The following is a 10,004-nucleotide window of genomic DNA, read 5'->3' as shown; positions in this document are numbered from 1 at the left end:
ACTAAGGACTATATTGTTTTTTTGGCAAGGGAGTTAATTGCAAATCAATAAACCACAAGGACTATTTTCATTTTTCCCTTTAAATAATGTAATTGCTTTTGTTGGCTCAAATTAGATCGATATTGATGCCCAATAATCTTTGGGTTAAACAATGCTTTTACCCACTAATCTTCGGCCGTAATTGGTTTTGTCGTTTGAGTAATAGTTTTATCTTTCTAACTTTTAAAATCATGCATCATAATATTTCGAATAAATCATTATTCAATTTTAATTCAATAATAATTTTAAAATTAATTTAAAAAAAATTAAAAATGGATAAAGAGATAGTATATAACAATATTCAGTTTTATCACCGTGTGTATCTTTTTTCTTTAAGAAATTCATAAGAAAATGTTACAAATTCATATTGGTAAATCATGCATGCATGTCACATAATGGAAGGGTACCTATACCACACTTTAAAAGGTAGCAAAATGTGGAGTACACCTAACATTATCCCTTTTTTTTTTTAACCCTCTTTTCTCTCTATTTATTGTCCTAATTTTTCTCTTCCCTTATCTATTTTTAAGTAATAAAATAGTTTCTAATGGTGATTAGGCATTTAGCTTAAGGAATTTGAGTTTGGAAGATTGGTACTAGTGGCAATTATTTATTGGTAATTACTAATAATGGAAACATTATTAGTAATTAACAATTATATACGGACCATGCCATGCGGAAGATCTTGAAACAAAATTTTGAGAGTGGGACTTTTGTAGGGTTAGGCTGCTCTCCATTAGTATAAAAAACTGGAAGTATGTTTCATTCATCAAGGGTGATGGAGCCAGTAAGCATAAAAATATAAATGTAACTTGTAAGTTATAATTAATTTCATGCAAAAGCTATAAGCATAAAAAAAAAAAAAAAAAAAAAACCTAAATTACTTCTCAAATAATGTGTTTTTCAAAAAATCATTTATGTATATTATCATAATCATCTTTTGGAGAATAATCTATATTGTGTGATAATATTCAGCTTTCAGGTGGCGTCTCATACAAGTAAAGGTGTTCTCGACTTTGTTCACTCAAATGTTTGGGGACCAATGGCGTTGCCATCAAATGGAGGTGCACATTATTTTGTCAATTTTATTGATGATTTCTCAAGGAAGGTCTGGGTGTACTTTATGAAGCACAAGTCAGAGGTTTTCACCATCTTCAAGCAGTGGAAGGTGCAGGTGGAAAATCAGATTGGAAGAAGAGTGAAGTATCTAAGATCCGACAATGGGTTAGAATACAAAGACACTGCATTCTTGGAATTCTGCAAAACAGAAGGCATTACTCGTAACTTCACAGTGGGAGGGACTCTACAACAGAATGGAGTTGCCGAAGGATGAACAGAACAATGTTGGAAAAGTCGAAATGTATGAGGTTGAGTGCATGATTGCCAAAGAGTTTCTGGGCTGAGGCAGCTAATTATGCATGCTTTATCACCAACCGATCTCCAGCCACTAGGATAGACTTCAAGGTTCCAGAGGAACTATGATCAGGTAAACCGGTTGATTATTCTATGTTGAGAATATTTGGTTGTCTGACTTACAATCATGTGAAGAGTGGAGTGAAAAACCTAATTACGACTCCAAACGACACCTATTCAAATGTCTAGGTGATTTACAAATACTATGCAGAACAATAATATAACCAAACAGTTAAGAATCAACAAAAACCAGATATGTAAAGAAAATTAAGAACACAGAAATTTGGTTACGAAGAGGAAACCATTTAGAGAACTCTCTAAATGTAAAACCTCTCCGGGGCAGCCAAACCCAAGAAATCAATCCACTATAAGAAGAATAAGGAATACAAGAAGAATTACAAAACCTTTGCAATTGACTCTTCCTTGTACATGACAAGCGACCCACTTGACTTCTACCGCAGTAGCCCTTTCCAGAACATCTGGCACAATTCTTCTACAAGATTTCCTTTCACCGGAACTCCGATTGGCTTCACGTATTTAATCTTTACTCACATAAACTAGAACAATATCTCTCTCTAAGCTCTATATTTTTGCTCCCCAAAATACGTACATATAATAGGCAAAACATATTGTTTAAATAGAAAATAAACAGCAATTTAGCGGCCGTGTCCGGACACGGCTAGGGTTACATATGCGTAAACCCGTGGGGTCCGGACAGCTAAGCCATGTGTCCGGACCGACCATGGAAAGTGAGCTTGCTGGAAATTGGGTCCGGACCCTGCTTCTGACGGTCCGGACCTACCTCTCAAATGCAGCTTGCTGGAAATTAGGTCCGGACCCAGCTTCTGGCGGTCTAGACATGCACCTCAAAAAATAGCTTGCTGGATATTGTGTCCGGACCTAGCTTCTGACGGTCCGGACAGGCCCTTCACATTTGACTTGTTGGATATTGTGTCCGGACCCGGCTTCTGACGGTCTGGACAGGCCTTCAATGTAAGCTTGCTGGAAATTGGGTCTGGACCCGGCTTCTGGCGGTCCGGACAGGGCCTTCTAGAATCCTTGCTTTCTGGACATACTGAGGTGCTCATTTTCAACAATTTACATGCAAACCGAATGTGCCAAAACATAAACTAACAAACTCCCCCTTTGGCCATTCAGGGACAAAAACACAAAAACAATTGTACATGAAAATGACACATCAACTCCCCCTTTTTGTCTCTAAAGGACAAAAGGAAGCACAAAAAAAATTGAATTCCAGAGTTAAAACAAAAACGAACTCATTAAATCTGAAATACGGAGACACAATAAACAAAAATAGTCCCATCACCATTTTTTGCATTCACACCCCAAAGAAGGAAGTAAATGGCAAAATAAAATCACATATTACTTGAAGGAGTCATAAAAAAATCATGATATGAAGCATGTGATTCCACAAATGAGATATAGGCACCATAAACAGATTATAAATGTTGAACACAACAAAAATAACTTCTTTCAAGAAGAAAAATGAAGAAAAATGCAAAAAGATTTCATGTAGACATTCTATCGAACAGATGATAGGCATTGAGGTATTGATTATAACATTAGGAACAGAGTGCATGAATACTTAACATACCTTGCCTAGGGACATCCCAACCAACATCTAAAGACCAATAACATTGAACTAGAGCAATTTAATTAAAGAAATGTATCAAAATTGCAAACCGGAATCTTTGAGGCATTGTATCAAACACATGTTATGCATAAAGATGTGGACGTGGAAAACACATGTCAAGATGAGGAACCCATTCCTAAATACATTATAGTTTATGTATTTTGCTATCATATGAGAGAGAAAGACTGATCAATGCGAATCAAGCAATCAAGTAATTCGGAATGGCAAGTTGAAATCCAAACATTCACATCCTAGAATTTGATTCGAAACCAAATCTGAAAAGAATAAGGGAAGAAGACATACCTTGGATGATTGAAGTGTTGAGCCTTTAAGTTGAAAAGATGGAATCACAGAGAAAGAAAAAAAGAAAAAAAATAACACAACGAGAAATTTTTTTGGAAAGATTGCTTTGGCCGAGAGATAGAAGGAAATGGGGAAAAATTTTAGGTTAAAAAAAAACGTGATAGGCGTGTCCGTATAGGTAAGTGCTGTGTCAGGACATCCTCCCCCTCAGAAATAAAAAATGTTTTTTTTTTTTTTTTTAATTGAAAAGAAAACACAACTTGTAAAGATATCCAATAACCCATGCATGTCCTTATGAATATCTTCACAATCCGGAGTGATCAACAAAACTACACAAACACCATAAATGCACCATATGCATGAAGATCATTTTCCTGTGAATTCAGCCAAGTAAGCAATAACTCAGAAAAACTCATGCGATGGTGTAGTGTGTGAAAAGCTCCAATTAAATAAAATTTCATCAGTGGAAGGTAAATCTTGACAGACATTTATCAAATGAAAGACAAACAGTCTGATTCAAGCAACAGTCAAACCTTATAATGTTAGGACCTAGAGTCCCTCATCCGATACACTCCCCCTAAGACTAATCATTCGCTTTTCACCATGTCCTTTAATAACCATCTATTTCCGCAATGATTTGATCACTGATTCTTTCTATAGGAACATATAGAAGCAAACAAAAGTCATTTGAGCATATTTTATGCCCCTTCCCCCCCCCCCCCTTCTTTTTTTTTTTTTAATTTTTTAATTTTTTAATTTTTTTTATTGAAGAAAATGTCAGAATTTTAGGAGCTAGGTTCAACTAACGAGTTGGTCAAGTGGATAGAAATGACACTACCTATCTTCCAAAAAAAAATGTTTGATCCGAATTCCCAAACACATATTAAAAATACAAATTTAATGGGGGCAAATAGTGCACAAATTTGAACATGAGAAAAACTGACTCTTACTTCCTCAACAGTATTCAGAAGAACAAGGCAGATCATAAAACGTATGAATCATTAGATGTAAATTGCAAAATTATTGACCCCACTCATATGTACAATATTGCATTTTGGAATAATACATGAGAAATTGACCACTGAACAAGAAAGAGAGAAAAGAAAAAAATATCACAAAAATAACACACAAAAAAATGCCTTAGAATACCAAAGAGAAATGAAATATGCATAAATTCCAGGCATGTCATGTGCATACCTAATCTAGGTGAGTCCAATACCACTCCCCCTCAATGGGTGAATGGTATTAATCTTCTTGACCCAAACTTTCCTCACATCAGGGACAACTGTGTGACTCTTATCCAAGACATCTAACCGTGTTACTACGTCTTTCATCATGTTGAATAATTTTTCATAACTATTTCTAGAATGGAAATATTCACTTTTAGGCTCATGACTGTTAAGCTAAAAACACTTAGGATGAATATGTCCAATCTTACCACAGTTATGACACGTAGGAATAAACCTTTGAGAAGGTTGGTTCCTTAACATATGCACATTTCACGACTTAGAACTAGACATATAAGAATCAGTTAGAGTTCCCTTACCTTTTCCACCTTTGGAAATTTGAGGAGAAATTACCTTATTTTCAGCCAAGCTATCTTCTTTGTTCACTGGTTTCACAAAAATCATCTTTGAAGAAGAAGCAACATTAGTAGATAAAATAGCAGATTTATCAAAACCCAATCCAGTTCTATCAAACGAATGTTTCTGATTATATAGCATTTGATTTAGCTTTTCACTAGAGAATTTTGTTAAATGATTCTTTGATTCATTCAGTTCATTCTCTAAGGATTTCACTTTGGCAATTAGCATTTGATTTTCAGATTAACCTCTTTGAGTTTCTTCAATTGCTGCTTATTCAGCTTTTTCAGTTTAGTGCATTCCACACAGAGATTACTATAAGCATTTTGCAGATCATTTTCTTCTTCCGAATCATTATCGGACACACCTTGTTTGTCTTGAGAATTACACTCACTATTCTCATGCTGACTCTCATAACTAACTCCAAATGCTAAGTAATTAACTCCCTATTCAGCATCGTCCTTGTCTGACTCATCACTTTGAGTCACATTAAATGCCTTGCCATTTGACTTTCTCAAGTTAGCACAGTCAACACGAATGTGCCCAAGTCCTCCACATTCGTGACACTTGATACCTCTAGGTGACTTTCCTTTCTCAACATTCTCAATTCTAGATTTCTCAGAAAATTGTGAATTGCTATTTCTAAAATTTCCTTTCTTGGATCTAAAGAATTTCCAAAACTTCTTAGCAAACATAGCTATTTCTTCCTCATTTCCAGAATTCTCATCAGATGAACCACAAGAGTCAACCTGAACATTTTTTTGCCTTAAGAGTAATATTCTTGGTGTTCTTGTGTTTAGGAAGAATTAGCTCAAAAGTCTGAAGTGAACCTACAAGTTCTTCTACTCTCATTGTGTCTAGGTCTTTGCCCTGTTGTATGGCAGCAATTTGAGGTATAAACCTCTCAGGTAAAGACCTTAAGATTTTCTTCACAACTTTAGCATCATCCATTTTCTTTCCTAAATTGATAGTAGAGTTTCTAATGACACTAAGTTTCGAGTAGAATTCATCAAATGTTTCATCTTCTTGCATTCTAATCTCCTCAAACTAAGAAACCAACATTTGAATTTCTGAAGTTCTAACAACCTTAGTTCCTTCATGTGTGATTTCTAAAGTTTCCCATGCTTCCTTAGCTATCTCACATCTAGAAATTCTTGAAAGTTCCTCATTTGAGACAGATATGTAAATAGCATTTATAGCTTTGTCATTAGCAGTAGCATTATTCTTTTCTTCCGTTGTATATTCAGCTATTGCTTTGTCTGGACATGTCCATCCAGATTCAATAATACGCCAAATATTAATGGATTTAAAGTATGCTCTCATATGAATTTTCCAAAGCGTATAATTTGTTTCGTCAAAGACGGGAAGGGAATTAGGAGCAACAGTAAGAGACATTTGATATGGAGTCTCGGATCACACTCAGGAAATAATTCCTTCACAAAGTGAACCCGCTCTGATACCAATTGAAAAACCTAATTACGACTCCAAACGACACCTATTCAAATGTCTAGGTGATTTACAAATATTATGCAGAACAATAATATAACCTAACAGTTAAGAATCAACCAAAATCAGATATGTAAAGAAAATCAAGAACACATAAATTTGGTTACGAAGAGGAAACCATTTAGAGAACTCTCTAAATGTAAAACCTCTCCGAGGCAGCCAAACCCAGGAAATCAATCCACTATAAGAAGAATAAGGAATACAAGAAGAATTACAAAACCTTTGCAATCGACTCTTCCTTGTACATGGCAAGCGACCCACTTGACTTCTACCGCAATAGCCCTTTCCAGAACATCTGGCACAATTCTTCTAAAAGATTTCCTTTAACCGGAACTCCAATTGGCTTCACGTATTTATTCTTTACTCTCATAAACTAGAACAATATGTCTCTCTAAGCTCACTGTTTTTGCTCCCCAAAATACGTACATATAATAGGCAAAACATATTGTTTAAATAGAAAATAAATAGCAATTTAGCGGCCGTGTCCGGATAGGGATAAGTGGGTGTCCGGACACGGCTAGGGTTACATATCCATAAACCCATGGGGTCCGGACAGCCAAGCCAAGTGTCCAGACCGACCATGCAAAGTGAGCTTGCTGGAAATTGGGTCCAGACCCTGCTTCCGACGGTCTGGACCTACCTCTCAAATGCAGCTTGCTAGAAATTGGGTCCGAACCCAGCTTCTGGCAGTCTAAACATGCCCCTCAAAAAATAGCTCGCTGGGTATCGTGTCTGGACCCAGCTTTTGACGGTTCGAACAGGCCCTTCACATTTGACTTGTTGGATATTGTGTCCGGACCTGGCTTCTGACGGTCCGGACAGGTAAGCTTGCTGGAAATTGGGTCCGGACCCGGTTTCTGGCGGTCCGGACAGGGCCTTCTAGAATCCTGCTTTCTGGACATACTAAGGTGCTCATTTTCAATAGTTTACATGCAAACCGAATGTGCCAAAACATAAACTAACATGGAGAACGATCAAAATTAGATTCAAAGTCAAGAAAATGTAATTGTCTTGGTTTGAAATCTGGTGTTAAAGGCTATAGGCTCTCGGATCTAGTCTCAAAGACGAAGATTGTTTACAGAGACGTGGTATTTGATGAAGCCTATATGTTAAGAAAGGGTGAGAATGAAGCATTGACTGAGAGCCATAAAGGGAAATAGGTCGGGGAGGTGGAGCTTGATGAACAGCGTTCACTCACGGACATATGTGATGACGAAGAATCGTCAAGAGATTTAGAGCACCAAGAAGAACCTTATTCATTAGCTAGAGGCAAAGAGAAATGTGACTGAAAAACACCGGAGAGGTATAGATTTGAGGACATGGTTTCCTTTGCTCTGACAGCTGGTAGTGGAAACTCATCGTATGTTCATAATGGCATGCCGACAGAGGTGGAGTTACTACAGAAAGGTAAAGCTTGGGAATCGATAGAGTTGGTCAAGGCAAAGAAGACTAAAGAATGCATATGGGTCTACAGAAACAAAACGCCAATAGAGAAATTTGTGTGGCCTAGAGGAGTGGCAGAGAAGCATAGTAGTCTGTCTAAACCAGGTCCTATGCTCAAGTTCAAGAGGTGCTTGCACTTGAGTGTCACTTGTGAATTGTGATAGCCCTTAAGGATTTGGGCGGAGGAATCAGAAGGAGATTCGTATTGTTGCAACTTGATGGGTTTCAAGTCAAGGTGGAGATTGTTGACGTGGGTGTCTTTTACCCATCAAGTTTTGGTGTAGGACCCAATGTGTTGTCCTTCTCTAAGAAGGAAAGGCTTTGCTCTTTTGTCCTATATAATATCCAAGTCCCACTTGTAGTAGGAAAACAAAAGAACTACGTGCAGTAGGTTTATTTCACCGACTTGCTAGTTCCTATATAACGGTATGATGTAGCTTTGGGTTTTTATGCATCAACAGACCTACACAAGTTGTGGGCTGCTATGCACCGTGCATCAGACTAACAGAGCTGCACAGGGGTGAAAACAAAAGGTGGGCAGCTGTGTGTGTGATCAAAGAGCCCCGACTGTTTTCTTTTTGATTTTGTAAGAGCCAAAATAAGATAGAGAAAGAAATGGTGCTATTGTGGAAGAGAAAAAGAAATAGAGACTAACCGCCATCGTATCCCAGCAAAAGAAGAAAAGTTTGTATTTCTGTCTTTTCTATTCTTTTGGAGAATAATATATATTTTGTGATAGTGAGATTTGGGTGTATTGGGGTTTTGGGTCTGAGTGATTTTCTCTCTACTATAGTTTTTTACTCTATCTTTCATAGTGAATTTCTTTGTGATCGCCTCCGCCAGTGAACATACCTCACATTGAGGGAACCACTTAAATCTTGGTGTTATTTTGTATGTGATTGTTCTCGCCTTATTTAACCATAATTGTGATCAGGTGTTTGTGCACAACACGTTAAAACAAGTTAAAAAAAAAAAAAAACACTAAAAGCTTGTCCAAACCATTTTTAAATTCATTTAAAATATGTCCTAATAGAGACCAAAATGCCCATTACCTCATTTGCGATAACAGATAATAACCGTAAAAACCATGCCGATGCAAATAATAATCATATGATGCGAATGCAGATGCGGATGTGAACACCTAAAAGTAAGAACCATGTCCTACAAAGTTCTTTCTAATATCTAAGATGAGTTGGGCATGTTGAACCCAAATTGAAGATTATATAAAACCATTTAGACTTTATACTTTCTTTCTAATTTTTTTGTTTTGTTTTTTCGATTCCCTGTTCAAATTGGGTCGAACCCCAGAAGCCCAAGGATAAAGCTTAAGGCACTGGTTAGAACCGAATTGGGATTGCGTTAAGAAGCGTAAAAAGTATTTTTAATATATAAAAAGTTGTACCAAGTAAAAAGTTGGTCCGTTTGGTAAGAAGCTCAAACAATACTTTTTAACCTTTTTACTCTAAAAAAAGAGCAAAAAGCACTTTTGAAAAAAACCTTAAAATAAAGTTTGTTTGTTTGTTTGTTTGTTTGTTGTTGTTGTTGTTGTTTTTTTTTTTTTTTTTATTTATTTATTTTTTTTTTATTTTATCAAAAAAACTCAATTTAACTTTAAAAGCTCTATTTTTTCAATGCAGTACCAAACATGTTCTATTAAAAAAAGTGACACATGTCATTTTAATAGATTGGGTTAAAGGAAGTTCCTCTAACCAAATTTGGAAGAAAACTCTGCCCCACTTAATATACTCGTCGGATAAATTGGAAAGAAGTAAAAGATAACACAACCGTAAGCAAGTCTTTATTTTCTTTCTTGTCAGAAGATACATATATATGGAAGCAACTTTAACTAAAAATCGAAACACAGTTACACATGAATGAATTTATCATTACTTTTCATTTAATCGGTAGAATTATACATAATCATACAAATCTCTATCTTGTTCCATCCATATTATACAAATAAACCCACAAGGAATATAAATTAACCAAATAAACCCTCAATAACATGGATCTGTTGAAGAGAAAAGCAGAATAATGTTGAGGTAGATGCATGTGTATGATAA

The sequence above is a fragment of the Corylus avellana genome, chromosome 8 (genome assembly GCF_965113065.1).
Source record: "Corylus avellana chromosome 8, dhCorAvel1.hap1.2, whole genome shotgun sequence".
Taxonomy (NCBI): domain Eukaryota; kingdom Viridiplantae; phylum Streptophyta; class Magnoliopsida; order Fagales; family Betulaceae; genus Corylus; species Corylus avellana.
This window is presented reverse-complemented; position numbering follows the sequence as displayed.